Source organism: Brachyhypopomus gauderio, chromosome 21, assembly GCF_052324685.1.
Source record: "Brachyhypopomus gauderio isolate BG-103 chromosome 21, BGAUD_0.2, whole genome shotgun sequence".
In the NCBI taxonomy this organism is placed as follows: domain Eukaryota; kingdom Metazoa; phylum Chordata; class Actinopteri; order Gymnotiformes; family Hypopomidae; genus Brachyhypopomus; species Brachyhypopomus gauderio.
Window position 1 is genome coordinate 3,321,118 of NC_135231.1, and position 18,674 is coordinate 3,339,791.

At 39.9% G+C, this 18,674-nt stretch overlaps 1 pseudogene across 1 annotated transcript in view; it reads right to left on the reverse strand.

The window, feature by feature from the left end:
- The window catches only part of LOC143485278 (sterile alpha motif domain-containing protein 10-like), a 61,863-nt pseudogene extending 44,233 nt beyond the window's left edge, over positions 1 to 17,630 (reverse strand). The window contains exon 1 of the transcript XR_013122834.1: positions 17,101 to 17,630. The product of XR_013122834.1 is annotated as a sterile alpha motif domain-containing protein 10-like (transcript). The remainder of the gene's footprint in view (positions 1 to 17,100) is intronic.
- Positions 17,631 to 18,674: the final 1,044 nt, after the last annotated feature.

The window sequence follows — 18,674 nt, forward strand, 5'->3', positions numbered from 1 at the left end:
CTAAGTACCCCGGATGCTTTCCCAACCCGAACCTGAATTTTGACCTGAACCTGAATTTAACTTGAATTTTTGGACACCTGACTGAATTTCACTTTTTTCCAAGAAATAATGGTTTCAGGTACAGATTCTGGTGATACTGAAAAAGCTCCATACGGATCTAGTGCGATCTTTGAAATAAGAGGACATCCAGGTATTGTAACGTGCTGGCGAAGGCAACAGACGAGACAGAATCCTCTTCCAGAACGTTACATTTATTCTTGTATTGCGCAGACAGCGCACATAAAACACATTGACACTCAAAGTCTATCACACAAACAAGCAAGACTCAAACAACGACGAGCACAGGACACTGCGCGACCGACAAACCACATAAACCCCAAGTGATGACAAGACGAGCCACAGGTGAGACGGATTATCACAGGACGTAAACACACGCCCAAAGGGAGGGGCCGGGGACCTCAACGTGACAGGTATTGAGACATAGACTACTTTCTCTAAAATGTTGCATGTAAAATATATATATCTATATATGTACTTCCAGTGGGGATGGTTGTTTGTGTACATGTTCACACATCTTGTTAGTCTAATGTAGAGATGCATGAGTACCGATACTGGTATCGGGTATTTGCCCGATACCATGTCCATTTACCCGTACTCGTAATCGCAAATGAGGCTCCGATACCAACATCCGATACCTTGTTTCCAGTGGACGTAAACCACATTATGCTAATGAGCAGACAACTCAACATGTACGTATTTCACGTCCTGTCCCTGGTTTTTTAAGTGAGGAAATGTCCTGGTTTTTAAATTACCTTCATTGGACCATTAAAATGTAAATATACAGGCACTACGGCACTGCGCTGCGTGTGACGTAATCCCTGAGCAAGGTTTGACGCGTCACGACCGGCGCAAGGGTCCGCGCGCCGAAAATGATGTAATCGCGGTGGCTCCGCGGTGCTACTAATATAAGTAAGTGTAAAACATAAAAAATCATGCAGTGCAATACTAAAAACCAGTTTAAACTCTGTGAGTGTACACACTAGTAATATATGATTAAGTTGAACTAAAGTTTGCTACAAATAGTTTCAGTTGGCGTCAAGTTGTAGCTACACGTATTGGCTGACAGTCTCATCAGTTAGTGCCTTTGTGGAACACATTGAAGTTACACAGGCCTAATAATTAAGAACAAACAAAAATATATATTATTTATAATAAATAATATTTATATATTATATTTATTTATAATAAATTATTTTAGTTATCATTGTCATTGATCCTCAGCATGAGTTCACTGCTAACAGAACACGGCATCAACCAACACTGCAGCAAACGCTAGCTAGACGAGAGAAAATGTAAAAATACTGAAAAATTAGTTTTGTGTTGACATGGTGATTAGTGATTGTTTAGGTAAAAATGTTCATGTTCAAATAAATTATAGGCCATGCACTGTTTTATGTTGGTTTTGTATTGATTTCATTGCACTATTTTACATTAATAACTATTACATAATGCTCCTGACTGCTTAATTCTATGTAAGTATCGGTATCGGTATCGGCAAGTACAAAAATACACGTACTCGTACTCGTACTCGGTTGGAAAAAAATGGTATTTATGCATCCCTAGTCTAATGTGTTACACATGGAGCTCGTTATGTATTGTGTATATATTGTGTGTGGTAGTGTTGTCCCATGCTCGTTTTTGTGAGTCCACTTCGTGTGAGTCATTATGTGTTTCATGTTCGCTAAGCACTACTCGCACAGTTCACCTTTATTGTAAGAAAGTTGTTTATGTCTTTGGCTATTCACCTCAGCATCGTGCCTTATTCCTCTCCCATGATATGTTTAAGATTGATTTGTCAAGATTAGAATTGTTGTTTATTAGTAGAATTGTTGAAAAGAGGATGGAACAGTACCAGTAGCAACACTATTTATAATAGTCATACATCTTTTAAGAGATATATAAGAACCATATCAATAAGTTGAAGATTTCATCCGAGTTACAAAATCTAATGGCATAAAATAGGATCTTGTGATTATGAAAGTTCTTGCTGATATTAGACACGAATGTAGCTCTTGCTGCTTTAACTCATTACATATCCTTAATAAAGCAATCTCTGGTTTCATAAATGGCCAGGATGTTCTTCTACTTGCTAATTGAATACATTTGAATAGTGATTTAAGGTTGAATCTTACCCCCTGCTTCCTCAGTCTTAAAGGAGCTATACAGTCCAGGATATTTCTACAAGATGAATTTAAGAGTTACTAAATTGTCTATATCCATAGACAATAACTGGATGTCAGAAATTTTTAATAGAGAAAGATCAATGTGTGCATCAGAGAATAATTTAACCATAGATAAACCATGGAGTTAATACAATGGGCAAAACTAGAATTAAGAGAATATTGTAAAATAGTAGAGGTGTCAATTCCAGGTTCAGAGATTAAAAGTCCTCACCAGGATTTTGCTCAGGCTTCCTGGATTGTGTTGATTCCACTAATTTTACCTGGATTGCTAATTAGAAAATCTAGCAAGCTTGAGCAGAATCCTGGTGAGGACTTTTAATCTCTGAACCTGGAATTGACACCTCTACTATTTTACAATTTACAGTTACAAACTGGAAATTCAAATGACATTACTAAGTCCAGAGTATGGCCACACATGTGGGTAGGACCAGATACAAACTGAGTTAGGTTAAAAGAATCAATTAATATGAAAAACCAGGGACTAGTATAAAAAAGTAGGTTTTGCATATTATGCAAATTAGCAAAAAATCTAAGTAGGCGGAGCTTAATGGTTCTTGAGGCTTTTTTGTTTGTCTGGAGCCAAGGAATGCACCTGAAGTGGAATTTTGTGTCTAGGACCTACGGGGTGGGAGATATGAACCCAAACGCAAAATGCTGCGCTATAGCGCCACCATCAGGCCAATTTGGGTGTCTGTACTTTAGCACGGTCCCGCAAACAGACTACACCATTCTGCCAAGTTTGGTCTCCCTGGGCCTTACGGTCTAGGCTGCAGTATGCGTTTTATCCGGAGAAAAATAATAAGAAGAAGAAAAAAAAAGAAGAAAAATTCCAGCAATTACAATAGGTTTCCCACACTATGTGTGTGAACCCTAAAATTCAGCATCCTTTGGTTTCAGCAGACAACACAGATGAATATTAAAATCCCCCATTACCAGTCTATAGTCTGTACAATAGGAAGGCTGAAAACATCTAGAAAAAAATCACTACTAAAAAATGTAAAATGAATATGACAGAGTTCTGATAGCCAAGTCTCAGTCACAAAGAAGTAACAAGATAAATTATTATCATGGCCATCATGGTTGTAGTACACTTATGGCTGCCATTCCTGTGGTTATAAATTGGGGGTTTTAACCGCTCTGCTGAGAATTTGCAATCTTAGCTGAAGTTGATGAAGAGATGAATGAATGCCTGGGAGAGTATACTGGAGAGTGGTGTTAAACAAAGCATTCGTCTCCCAAGGAACATTAGGACACCAGTCAGATTACCTTCTTTCTCCTAATACTTCTCCAAATACCTCCATGTTTTCTACAGTACCTGCGGTCCGCCGGCCATAGCAGAGAAATCTCAATCCATCCAAATTTTAATTGCACAAGTCAACAACAGAGTCCTGAATATCAAGCAGTGTTTGATGGTGATAAATTATAACAAGGGTCAAATTGCACAGATATGCAAACTGCCACATAAACAAAAGACTACGACTGGCCGAGAAATAAACAGGTAGACTCTACACAAGCTGCAGATCTCCACTCAGTACTTGAGAAGTTCTTCTTGAGTCATGTCTGTTGTTTGTGTTGTTCAGATGCATGGTTCTTGTCACACTGGCAACGGTGATGACTTGAACATGTTTAAAAGTTGATTAAAGATTCTCTGTAGACCTCAGGTGGTCTTGCGTCAATAAACAATGCGAAGACTAGAAACTAGTGAGCACTGTCAACACCACCAGGCGTCTTCAATAATGCTGTCATGGTGTGATTAAACTGAGATGCTTTGGATGACTCTCCTTTGAGGTGTCTTGAGAATAGAATTGGTGTGACCAGGTGAGACATTGACATAGATACTACGGATTCTCCACACTGTGCTGTGGTAACACATTTTAGCGAGTCTAAGACATGTTTTAGCTCCTCCATGATGGTCCAGGTAACATCAGTATATTTGAGGGTGTGTGCAACAGAAAGTCTGACAAGACGGTAGATATCAACCAACTTTGCACTCAGCTGCACAAATGTCATGATGAGATCACCCTTACATGGCTCTGTTGAACTGTTTGTGACCAGGCGAGTGCTGAAGCTGTTGCTTATATTTCAGAGCTCGTGAAAACTACACAACACAGTGACTAGCTGAGGCCATTACATGAGTTATGCTTCCTAGCTTCAAACTATCAATCACGGCCAGCAGTAGTGAAGGTGGAAAACAAGGATTTGACTCCCCTTGAAGGAACTATTGGCTCAGACCATATTGCCAGTCTTGCCATGCACACATGCCATGATTGTACAATTTAGTGCCCATTTTTCAGCCATGATGGAAAACATGTCACCCGACATTTCAGCAGTATGTGTCATTGCTTTAGTTTGAACTTCGCTTGCCATTTCCCAGTTGGGAATGTAATGGCAAGTGCCTGCGATTTGGTTTGTTCAAGTGTTGTCCATGAATGGAGGGGTCAGAGCCAGTGGTTCGACTATGCAGATGGGCAGCATAATCTACTGCAGGGGTGCCCACAGTTTTCAGCTTGCGAGCTACTTATAAGATGACCAAGTCAGAAAGATCTACCGGGGTGGCGGCGAACGTAATTTGTTGAGCGGGGAAGGGGGGGGGGGGGTGGCGAACGTAATTTGTTGAGCGGGGGTGGGGGGGTGGGGTGGCGAACGTAATTTGTTGAGTGGATTGCAGATTGGCTACCGTGAATGTCAATCAAAATACAACCGTCAGTGCAGATCGACCGGTCGATCGCGATCGACGTAATGAGCACCCCTGATCTACTGTTTCTCAAGTTTGAGGTGATTGTTTTTCCAGAGAACCATAAGTGCCATTAACTTTCCAAATGCTTCTGTGCGGAAGGACGTATTTCGCAATTATTTTTGCGATGATCACTGCCATTATTTGCACTGCATGCCTGTCATCACAGTGACATTTTCAGGTACTAAACTAGCTACTGATTCTTGGTCTTAGAAGGAACTTCTGGGTGGGGGTTTTTGATTTGATTTTGATTTTGATTTAATTTATTCCAAGCCAAGCCAACAATTACAATCCAATATACAATTATATATAAATATTCATATTTTTACAGTTACACATATGCATACATTACGCATACATCAACATACATACAACAACTTGGAAAGGAGTGGGATGAAGCCATGCTTATTGATTCCCACCCCCCGTCCATCCCAAATCAGAATCCATCTTTTTGCTGCCATCCACAACCCACAACACTATCACACATACAAATATTATAGATACATAGTATCCCAGATTTATTCCATATTACATATGTCCATTTCACATTACTATGTAGGTAGTTATATCGATATGAATTACTCTACTAACAATAACAACATTAACCATGATAACAACAACAATGGTTATCATCACTATTACTATTAACCATCACCATCATCACTACTATCGTCATCATCAATATTTATTATTATTATTATTTTTACTGTTATTTTTATTATTATTATTATTATTTTTAATCCAACAATGACTGCCTAACTGGCTGCCATGTATTGCAACCAAACTGTTTCTTTATATTTTGATTTAAAGTAATGAATATTTGAATATTTGAATATTTGCTTTCAAGTGAGCTTGTGTACTTATTGTTGACTTAGGCCAACAACTACAGTTTGCATTATACCTCGTTTATCTTTAAGAAGTGACAAAACACTCCAATCCATGTTTCACCATATGTTTTGGTCTTTTAAAAACAAAACAAACCAACAAAAACAGAGCCTCTATAGAATAAAACGAGTTTATTGAGCTAATGAGATTATTGAGATACGATCTGTCGCCTGGTCAATTTTTTTGCTTTATGTTACAACCAAATATCTGAGTTATGAGTGAGCAAAAATATACCATCCACCACTAGGATGAAGCATTCAAGAAAGGAACGAAGAAGAAAACCTCCTTGGACAGGTTTTATAGAAACGCCATACAAGAGAAAGTGAGGAAAAGTGCCAAAAAGGCAAACGTGAAGAAGGAGAACATTAAGTGAAGTGAAGAAAATTTTAGTTTAGAAAATGTATAGAGGATGTATTTCTTCCTGGTTGAATTAGAATTGGTATTTAAACATGGTATTTCCCCCTCATTATGCTGTTCACATGATTACATTTACATTTATGGAATTTGGCAGACGCTCTTATCCAGAGCGACTTACATTTTTGATCTCATTTTTTATACAAGTGAGCAATTGAGGGTTAAGGGCCTTGCCCAGGGGCACCTCAGTCATAGCCTCAGGTCTGGGAATCGAACCCCCGACCCTCCGGTCACAAGACCAGTACCCTAACCACCAGGCCATGACTGCCAACATGTTGACATCATGAGACCAAGACGACACCTAACAGTTGATCAACAGTACACCATGTTCTCAAACAGAGGTGGCCACTGAGCTTACCGAGCACAGAGTGTCATCAGCAGGTAGCAACAAAGCTCCAGAGAGTCTGAAAGAGTCACAGAAAGGCATAGAAGTGGACGTCCTTTGGCCACATCCCACACTGACGACTGCTTCATTGTTAACAGTGCCCTGAGGATCCAGACACATTTAAGGGAGGTGAGAGGCGCCCAAGTATTGTGTCAGACCATTCAAAACATCAGGGTCTGTGTGCTAGACGACCGGCAAAGGTACCTTACCATACCACCAGGCACAGGAGCCAAGGAGCATTTATGCTGGACCAGTGCTGTTCACTGGTGAAAGTCAATTCACGCTGAGCAGAAATTAAGCTGCCAACGATGTTGGAGATGTCAAGGAGAAACCTGTGCATCAGCCACTGTGGTCACCAGACGAGCCTTTGGTGGTGGTGGTGGTGGTATTACCGGGTGGGCAGGTATGTCTAGTCAGTACAGAGCTGCCCTACACTTAGTGATAAGCCCATAAAATCATAGAATATGTCTTAGTTCAGCTATTCTGTTATAGTGAAAATCAGAGAGGCATTTGCAACATATTACTTAAAGTGTTATATAGTTTTACTACAAAAAACCATTTAAAGTAATTTATTTCTACTGCCTTGTCAGTGTGATTTCTTGCTTTTTATGGGGTCTGGACTCCAATCAAAGTGTGGTTTTACCACTGGTCTAGACCATTTCTTGTCATGGTTTTAAGTAGTTATACAGTATATAGATACTCTCTCTGTGACGGGTAGGGTGAGCGAAAATAAATGGAAGCGATCACGCCAAGTCTCAGGAAAATAGGATGGTTTAATATGTAAAGTGCGCAAACCAAAACCCGTGAACTGATCCGAATTAAGGATATAATAACCAGCGGTCAACTGGTACAAAGACAAGACATATATAGACGAACAAACGACCCTCAGGTGAGACGGATCGTGGGCTCCGCCCACCTGAGGGACAAACACAACACCACACCCACAGGACAAGCTGCTGCTGTAGACGGGGGCGACCAGTAGGGGGCCGCCGTACCGTGACACTCTCTCTCTATCTCTATCTATCTATCTATCTATCTATCTATCTATCTATCTATATATATACACACACACACACACACACATATATATATATATATATATATCCTCAGTGACAAAACCCAATCCATATATAGATATATATATATATATATATATATATATATATATATATATATATATATATATATATATATATATATATATATATATATCCAAAAAACACTGAATTTATATATAACGTGCCAGATAATGAAATACAGGTGACACCTTCTTTTCAGCAGTGCTTATTTCATTTTCCAACACTGCATTGCTAAATTAACAGTAATGCCCATTCACATTAGGGGAGGACATTTATTTTTTTTCCTTTATAATTTTATTTTATTTATTTAAATGCATTGGGCATTAGAGTAATAGAGAAATGCTGCATCTTTGGTGCATGCTGGGTGGTGAATATTTCCGCAGGTGGCAACCAGCAATTACCAACACTTGGTAAGCAGCGGTGAGAGTTTTTTGGGCATTGTTTGATTTTAGTTGACTCAAAAATGGGTAAAGTGTTAAAAGATGTGTGATGAATAGCAGGAGAGGTGCAAGCCCCGAGTGTGAGCCCACCGACAGGGACGAGAAAGTGTTTTAATGATCTCAGGAGCGAGCCAGCGGATAGTTGTGCTCATACGGGAAGCCGCTGAGGGCTAAGAACTGTTCCCAACACTTGCCTAAATGTTTAATGATTGTGTATGTATTGTTATGTTTTAAGTGTGGTTTTAATTAGAAGTGGATTAACTTGTGTGCTTCTTTGCACAGTGGGGCATATTTTCATTTTCCTCCCACCATGTCTTTGATGCTGGTTGTTCTCCATGTGTTTTGTTTTTACCCTTTTAGTTGTTTTGTTTCCAGGGTGGTGTGATTTCAGGAGGGGGCACGTGTGTGTGGTGTGACTAGTGCTGGTGGATATGCCCCCCCATGCACGTGAAACTTACAATACGGGTTGCCTCTGATCGTGTTAGTTTTACTGTGCTTTTAATACAAGTATTGTGTTTTTAATAAAAGAGAGGAAATCCCACATCCCACAAGGTAAGACCTGCAACATTACCTGCTTCAACCTGTTTGCTGATCAGTCCTTGCCAGTTCTGTTGGCTTCAACTAGCAATCTCAGTCCAGAATGCAGGCACAGTCATGGCTACTTGTACTCCAATAACCTTTCACCTTAAATGCCACAAAGATGGACAAAACACAGAGATGGAGAAAGCAGAGAAGGTTTCCTAAACCCTCAAGGCCAGATTCATCCCAGCTTGTCACTTGTCTACTGGTCACACGCCCTTTCAATGTGTCTTGGGATGTCAGCCACCCCTCTATCCATGGAAGGCTAGTGACCAGCCATAGGTGAGTGGTTCAATCAGACAAAACAGACCTGAGAGGCCATGCATGTATGTAACCTGCAGTAAAAGACAGGTGGACCAAAATGCAACACAACACCTGCCTAACAGCCATAAAACCGAGTATCCCTGCCCAGTGAAGAGGGTAGTTCATACTAAATAGGTGTAATATTGATAGCATATATTATAATATGGATACACTGTAAATTCATGTGGAGTTTAAACATATTTTGAAAGGAGAAGGAGAGAAAGTATAAGATGTAGTTTGGCAAATAGAAGACAGAAGATAAAAAGAAAAGATGGCCTGTGGGTTTTGTGTGGGTAATAGAGGGAGCATGGTGTTTGTCATTTAGTGATGGCTGGATTCTTTCTCTTCTCTTACACACAACGCCACCCCCACCCAGGTTTTGGGATTGGTAATGCACCCTTTAGTGGTAGCAAGAGCTGGGTTGAGATGATAATACTGATGTGAAACTCTTGGCTATTAACAAACTTGATAATAGCCTACGTTCCCTCTGTTTACTAGAGCAGAAAACACTGCCCACAGCAACACAATTCATTGATTCATCACTAAATGTCTCTGGTTGAGAGGAGGTAAAAGGTGTAGCACAGGTGATGCATTTTAAGTCTTCCAATCCTGAAGCAGCTCACAAACATTTTTCAACAGCATAAGTTTGTAAATACACCTTGTTTTACAGTGCCTGACAATTCTAGCAATATAGATCTAGATAGATTTTAATTAAATTTCAAAATCAAGTTTTACATAATTTTTTTAAAGGCTCCAAAAGAAATCTAAATCTACAATGAAAGATGAACAGTGATGACTGACCACTTTCTCATGGAATTAGAAGGCTAAGTTAGAAAAAATAGGCACGTGAAATGAGGGAAGAATGAGGGAGTCATATCAGATCTTGTTTCTTCTAAGACTAACAATAGTTAGTGTAAATCTTTTGTTAAGTCCCAATCTAACAATGTTAGGATGACTGTTTATTGCCTATATGCTCCAGGCCACTGACTTGTGCCAGCAAGACTGAAAGAGAGAGGAGAATCATGCCTAAGTAGTGTTATCTACTCAGCACTGTGTATTAATGTCAGTTCTAGTGTTCTCCTGTTCTCCACTCTCTCTATAGGTAACAGACAGGGGCTAAGTGTATATCTCCTGTAATATTATAGAAAATGATTACAAGTGCTGAATTGTGGCTGCATAAATGTGGAGAAGGAGTGACAAATAAACATGTTTGTGTTGAATGGACTGTCAGAAAGCTCCTCCCCCCACACGGCCAATCACCAAATATTAATGCCATATATTTCGGTTAGCTTGCCCTTTTAAGTGTGATGCCATCCTCCTTTCCCTCTCTCCTCTATATGGCTCTATTTCTCTCGGACTCCCTAAGAGTACAGTTCTCTGCCCTTTTTTTCTTTCTGTCTACTCACTTGTAGAAGTTTTTTGATTGAAACCGAATTGATTCTTGTGCACTTCTAACACTTAATCAATCTATCACATAGCCCATAGGGACACAGAAGTAAATGTTTATTGAAACACCCCCTCCACCCATTTTACCTCCCGCCACAGCCAAACACGTAAACCTGCTTTCTCTTTCCCTCTCTTACTCTTTCTGGGTCTTTCTCTCTGTGGAGGACGGATGATGAAAACAGAATGGTCTGGGGACCAGGACATTGACGCTGTCTGGATATGTTCGCTATCAACATCAATCATAGAATATGTCTTAGTTCAGCTCTTCCATTATAGTGAAGATGAAAGTGAAGTTGGCATTTGCAACATATTACTTAAAGTGTTATATGGTTTTACTACAAAACACCATTTAAAGTAATTTATTTCTACTGCCTTGTAAGTGTGGTTTCTTGCTTTTTATGGGGTCTGGACTCCAATCAAAGTGTGTTTTTACCACTGTTTTAGACTGAGCAATTAGATTTCTTGTCATGGTTTTATATAGTTATATATATTATATAGTTATATATTATATAGTTATATAGATACTCTCTCTTCTCTCCCTCTCTCTCTCATTATATATACAGTTGTGATCAAATTTATTCAACCCCCAATGCTGCGAAGGGTTTTATGGAATTCAGTGCACATTTGTAATTGTGTTCATAATGAAATCTTACAAGGACTTGTTAAAGAACTAAATGCAACTAAGATAGCATCAATTTTTTTTGTCATAAAGTATTAAATGGCCTTTTTGTGATTTCTTCATTGACACAATTATTCAACCCCTTTACGACTACCACTCCTAAGAACAGAGGTTCATTCCAGTGTTTTCCATCAGGTATTGAAAACATCTGTGGATGTCAACGAGCAGCAATCAAGCATGATAAGCACCAATTAGGCAGATTTAAAAGGACTGTGATACTCAGCTCCTTCTAGACATCTACTGGTGTGTTTCCAAGCATGGTGAAGGCAAGAGAATGGTCCCAGAAGACAAGAGAAGAGGTTATTGCTCTTCACAAGAATGGCAATGGATATAAAAAGATTGCGAAGTTGTTAAATATTCCAAGAGACACTATCGGAAGTATCATTCGCAAGTTCAAGTTAAAGGGCACAGTGGAAACGTTACCTGGTCGTGGCAGAAAGAAGATCCTGACCGCGACTGCTGTGCGCTACCTGAAGCGTAATGTGGAGAAAAATCCCCGCGTGACTGCTAAGGAACTGAAAAAAGACCTGTCAGATGTGGGCACTAGGGTTGCAACGGTATGAGATTTTCACGGTATGATAACCGTCTCAGAAAATACCGCGGTATCACGGTTATCACGGTATCACAGTTAGTTTGTATATTATTAAAAGATACACCGACCCTTAAAGAAATTACAACAAGTATTTTTGTTCAATTAACTATTTATTGTAGAAACCTGGAACTATTGTATACAAAATGTGTCCTTTAAAAAAATAAGATGTACACATGTTTATATAAATACTGCAAAATTAGAGAAACCTAAATCATGGATTTCAGTACAATTATTTAAGTTTAAATTATTTAATATCTGATAAACTCAGCCTGGGTCAGTGTCTGATCAACAACTGTTGTAAACGTCCGTTGTACTGCAAAGTTGGAATATAACCAGATACTGCAGGAAGAGAGGATTTATTTCTGACATCATCACAATAGAGATTTCTATTTTAAGGTTTTCACACCGAGTCTGGTTTTAACATATCAAAAACAGGTACGTTAGAATTTGAACGCATGTAAATTAATAGCGTCTTTCACATCCAGTGAAAGCAAGGACCATAAAACGCTAGGTTTATACTTTCACTAGTGACCGTAGCACGCGACTCCGCACAGTTCTTTTGTCTTACGTTAACAAATACGAGCCTCTTTTAATTCCAGGACGAAACATGAGAGAACGTGAAGACGTTAAGATTGGGCGTTTTGGAAATAAACAACCATTAAATAATGTGATGAAAAAGCGAATTATTTCGAGTATATGTATAAATATTTAACTTAATTAAGTTTAAGGTGCTGGGAAATATTGAAACGGACCTTTAAAGTGACGTACAAGTGTTTTAATTCCACCTTTTAAACGTGTATGAATCCTGCAAACATGACTTTGTTCATTGCGCTGAGGCGCAGCGCGCGCAAAGTTACAAAATTCGAGAGGTGCACGACCTGCGAATCGACAGCGCGCGAGACCCTCGCGCACGGGCGGAGCCACCGCGATTACGTCATTTTCGCCACTGATTTTAGTTTAGCTTTTTTTTTTTGTTAAAAAATGTGTTAAGTCTGATGCACTTTCTGCCATTCTCACTGCTGTGTGCTGAGTAGCTGAACCGGAGCGGAGTTGCGCATGCGCGGGTCAGTTTCTCCGCTGGCTTGCTTTTTACCGGTAATAAGCAAACGCACACGGTATGATAACCGTGCATTTTAATACCGTGGTATACCGTGAAACCGGTTACCGCTGCAACCCTAGTGGGCACTGAAGTTTCAGCTCAGACAATAAGGCGCGCACTGCATAACGAAGACCTCCATGCCAGAACGCCCAGACGCACCCCCTTGCTGACTCCAAAGAACAAGAAAAGTCGACTGCAGTATGCCAAAAGTCATGTGGACAAGCCACAAAGGTTTTGGAACAGTGTACTGTGGTCAGATGAAACTAAATTAGAACTGTTTGGGACAATGGACCAGCGCTATGTTTGGAGAAGGAAGAACCAGGCTTATGAACAAAAGAACACCTTGCCTACTGTGAAGCATGGCGGGGGGTCAATTATGCTTTGGGGCTGTTTTGCTTCTAATGGTACAGGAAAGCTTCAACGTGTGCAGGGTACCATGAATTCCCTTCAGTACCAGGAGATCTTGGAGGAAAATGTGATGGAGTCAGTCACAAACCTGCGGCTTGGGAGACGTTGGACCTTCCAACAGGACAATGATCCGAAGCACACATCCAAGTCCACTAGAGCATGGTTGAACATGAAAGGCTGGAACATTCTAGAGTGGCCATCGCAATCACCAGACTTAAATCCAATTGAGAACCTCTGGTGGGACCTAAAGAAGGCAGTTGCAGTGCGCAAGCCTAAGAATGTGACTGAACTGGAGGCTTTTGCCCATGAAGAATGGGCTAAGATACCCATAGGTCGCTGCAAGACACTTGTGTCAAGCTATGCTTCACGCTTGAAAGCTGTCATAACTGGAAAAGGATGTTGTACTAAGTACTAAAAAATAATGTCACTAGGGGGTTGAATAAAACTGATAATGATGTGAGCACAGTAAAGACATTTGTGGTTATTCCATCATAAATATTATGTTATGTTTGTCTAATTTATAAGTGCCTCTTTGATATAATTGTAAATAAGATGACTGAAATGATCAAAATCAATGTCAAACTGGCCAAAACACTTTATTTCAGTGGGGGTTGAATAAATTTGATCACAACTGTATATATATATATATATATATATATATATATATATATATATATTAATATATACTATAATTAAACATGGAAGCTGGAGTTGTACCTTGGAACTGAAAGACCTTAATCAAGCAAACTGATTTAAAAAGAAGGAAGTAAGTAGCCAGTAATATTCCATGAAGGTCAGCCCTACGTATCTTCCCCTTTCTCCCTCTTTCCACCTCCTGCTCTTACTCTCTTTATCCGTATGTTTTATGGACTTTGATTGTGATGTTATCCACAGGAGGGTGGGCTAATAGCTTCCACTCGGACGTTGTGTAAACTGGAGTGACTGAGTAAGAGGGTGAGACAGAGAAGATATTCACACCAACAACAGGCCGACAGGCTGTGTGTTAGGAGGGGGTGGAACATGTGGACACAAAAACACTGAACACACACGGACACACAAAGACACAAAAACATACACAACACAGAACCCAAATTGAATCAAAACACAGACCTAAACATGAACACACACACACACACCCCTTTTAGATAATTTACATCAGTTTGAAAGAGACAATGCTGAAAGGATGAAGGGATATGGGGATAGTTTAAAGTGGATCCAAAGCCTGTAAATACACATAGAGATGCTTCCCTACACACACGCCACTGGACTTGGGATCACATTTCAAAAGTATGCCTAAGCCACCTTTTGGGCCACCAAATGGCCACTCAGACAGCCCACTGGCAGTAGCAAATACGCCATGAGAAACAACAAAGACCTGTTTGAAATGCATGAGAAAACAGTAACTTCCCTTCTTTAACATCCAGCTCTTCTCCTCTTTCATCGCCCCCTCCCACAGCCCAAATGAGTACTTAATATCTGTTCTCACGTGCATGGAGACAGTTTCAATGGGCTTCAATTGACTAAGCCTCCTCAGTCTGCTCCCTCATACAGCAGGTCCTACCAAATACACAGCCGTGAAAATCGTGTCACGGACCGTGAAATTAGCCTTTTCCTGTGTTACTGAAAATGTTCTCTGAAATACAGTGAAAGTTAAAAATTTAGCAGGTTGGCAGATAAAAAAAAAAAATTGTGCCCAGATGTGTTCTGACATTTTGGATTCAGGCAGCGTTCAAGCAGCCAACATTGGCTGGTTAACATGCACAAGGAGTCTCAATAAATGTTTCCACAGCATCTGAGATAGCATGTAACATGCTAGGCTTAATCAAAACGTATATGGCTAAAACAGAAAAAAACACTTCAGAAGACAAAGTGATTTAGGTTAGGACAAAATACATTATACACTGTCAAAGAAAATGTTTTATACTTGTAATGTTACAAATTACACACAATTCATAACTCAGACACTGACATTAACTAGGACAGCTATATTGGTATATTGGTATATAGGTAGACTGATTCCTATAGGCTACTATCATGTGTGATATTTAGATACATTTAAGCACATGGAATATCTTTTAAGAAACATAATGTGTTTTAAATAAAAAATTAAGCCAATTTCCCCATAAATACTTTAGAGTCCTTCTCATGCACCATGTACATGGCATACCATGAGATTTGAGGTTTCTCATAATTACGGTTAGATTTTAGAAATATGACTGTTACCATACACTTAACCCATGTAAGACATCCAAACGCTGTCAGATTTGTTCTAGTGAAAAGGCAAAATTCATAACAGATCCCATTAACTCAAAACAAACACTCCTGCAGTGTTCTCCTACACTGTACATAGTGCATGAGCACCACCCCACAGCAAATCACAAAATGACCAAGCGTCATACGAGATCATGCATGTGTATGTCAGCATTCAAACACACATTTGTTGATATTTCTGTGGGACTGAAGGGTGATATGCAGGGATATTTCTGTTGTGTTCTTTTGATAACTATTGTCACTGTAGTTTCTGGAAGTGAAATGGAGCAAGTTGAGGGTTAACACTAGAGTTGGGTATTACTACTCTAGATTTAATAAACAGTGTCTACTAGAACATCTCATTTAAATTGGGCATTGCATTTAACTTTTTCATGTTTTTATTACTGACTTCTCAGATCTGAACAATATGCCAAAGCTTGTCTGTTTTAAAAGATACACTTGTGTGAAATGAATACATTACTTTTGAATGCATAACACTACTAGATTATGTAATTGTGCTTAATGAAACAAACAAAGTTAATTAGATTCAAATGCAAAGAATCTGATCGGATCAAGATGCATTTAATAGAACAATAAAATTCTCTCAAGAGAGCACGGCACATACACCCCTTACGGTTATTTTAGGTCCCCAAGCCATATGCATACTAAGTGATTATAGTTATGTATGCTTTAGAAATGTGGTGTTAATACATGAGGTAAATGAGGATTCAAAAATAGATATCGCCTACTTCTGTCTGCATGCTAAATAATGCTAAACAACTGCCTTGGGGCAGCGAGTGGGGGCGGGGCTAATAAGTAATTGAATTTGAGTGTAAATATGTATCCCCAGATCCCAGTGTTTGACGTTTCTTGGCAAAGTACAATCTTACATAAACGGAACTGTCCGCTAAATCTTTCACTAATTTGCATACGTTCTTAAATGTATTCGGTTATCAGACTAGAGACCATCACAAGTGAATTTGATGTAGTTAAAAGCCTATGATGTATGATGTAGGAGACTACGTACTGTCCGTGTCAGGTACCCCCCCCCCCCCCCCCCCCCCACACACACACACACACACACACACACCCTTCAATGTAAAATGTGAGTTAGCCCGTTACACACGGTTTCTGTAGTACCACTTGAGGCGATATCTGGAGGAAATTGCTGTTTTAGTCACTCAAAAAATGTATCAGGCTTCCATAAAAAGTGAACAGTGAACTCTGAAACAAATTTCACAAAAGGCAAAATAACGAATCGGTAACGATGTCAGTCGTGGTCTTCAGCAAACTTTCTCTCGACAAGAGAAACTCACCATTAAAATATTTAGTAGCAGCCTTTCCATTGCTACCTGCTTCAACAAAGGTCATTTATCATGTTCGTCATCAAAAACCCCTGATAAGAATGCACGATATAATCCAATATAAACAGATAAAGCAATATATCAATAAAGCACAACGATAAGCCACTGTATCACACAAATTTATGTTCGGTCATTTTAGTTCACGTTTGCTACATATAAACAGCTGTTTATAGCTGTTATTAAAAACAACGTGCCCTTACCGTCCACAGCCATGGTCGGTATTAAGGTGTATCTCTCCGTGGTTGCTCTAATTGTCTCCCATGTTGATGTGGGTCTGGCGGCGAGAGAGACTCCGTGCGACCCCGTCCTCCCCTGGGCTCTACCGCCGTGTCTGCCAGCGAACTTGTTTGCTGTCTACACAATGTTGGAGGACTGATTTTCCGACGTCTCTACAGTCATGCCGCTTAAACCCTCACTAAGGACGGTATGAAATTCATTCTGCACGGCCGGAAACCCTTTGGCAAGTTGTAACTCCTCCCTGTCGGTCGGCACCTTTTCTAGCCGTAGGCTGGACTCTGGTTCTGATGATCACCGTGTCTCTACACCACGCTGACCGAGGGGAATAGTTCATAACGAGTACCGTGAAGGAGGATTAACTCAAATGTAGGCAAATGAACCCGTCCTCGATACAAAACGCAGTACATATTGTGGTGACATTCCCACAACATGGTTCTTAACGAAATCCCTTACCTCTTTTCTAACTGAGTTTCAACTATTAATACAGCTCAACTGTATTCACTTCTCTTCAAGTGGCATTTTAGCAGGACTTATTATTTCGCTCCACGAGGTGCTGCCGGTAGTATGGGGGAGATAGACAGTTTTAAATAATCTGTCTCTCACTTCCCAGTATATATTTCAGACAGTCACTATAAAATCAGCTAAACGTTTTTTATGTGTTTTATAACAACGACGAAATCCTTTTTAAATCAGTAAAGTATTCAAAACATCGCACAAAGGGTAAAATACACTTTTAAATCCTGTGCCCATCCTCCCACCTCCCATCTCCCCAAATGAACTTCCAATTTTATTGCTTTATTTAAATGCATTTCAATACTCCCAGAGAAGCAGGTGAGAATGACCATGCTCTTAAGACATTACCAAAACTGGCTAACATCTTCCATAGTGTCTGCGACTTCACAATTCTTGCTTTTCTTTCAGAGTAAATCCCCTGCCATTACTCCCCAGCAACAAGACATTGTTTCCACATATTACAGTTGTACTCATAATGGATTGGACCATCATTAGTAGCCATGTGAATTGAGAACATTCTCTCAAGTAACCTGTGGTACAGTGATGCTATATTATTCCCGTGAAATTGCAGACTAGACTGGTTTCAATACACCAGCAAAAAAAGAAAAATCCAGGGATGTCCTGTTATGTGCTGCTGTCATGCCTCGGGCTACGGCTCACGCATTAGTATGAAGCAATGGAGCATTCAAGAAAGGACTTTTGTCACGGACATCAGCCCATCAGATGAAGGCCCCGTCTCCCCAATGAGACACTGAGCAGGGCTGAGAAGCAGCGTCCACTCCCTTTATCCGTCTGATTCTCATATGTGACACATTGCATTTGATTTCATGGTTTAAAAGACATAAATGAAACGAACAGTGCAGGAAAAGGGTCAGTAAAGTCCAATGAACGGATACAGCACAGTACGGAGTAGCGGAGACACACTTGTGTCCTCACCTGCATTTGCAGCAGGCTTTCGTAGACTTGATGTGGTCCACGATGTGAGCACAAAGTTAGCGTCCTTTTCAGAACTTTAGAATACTTT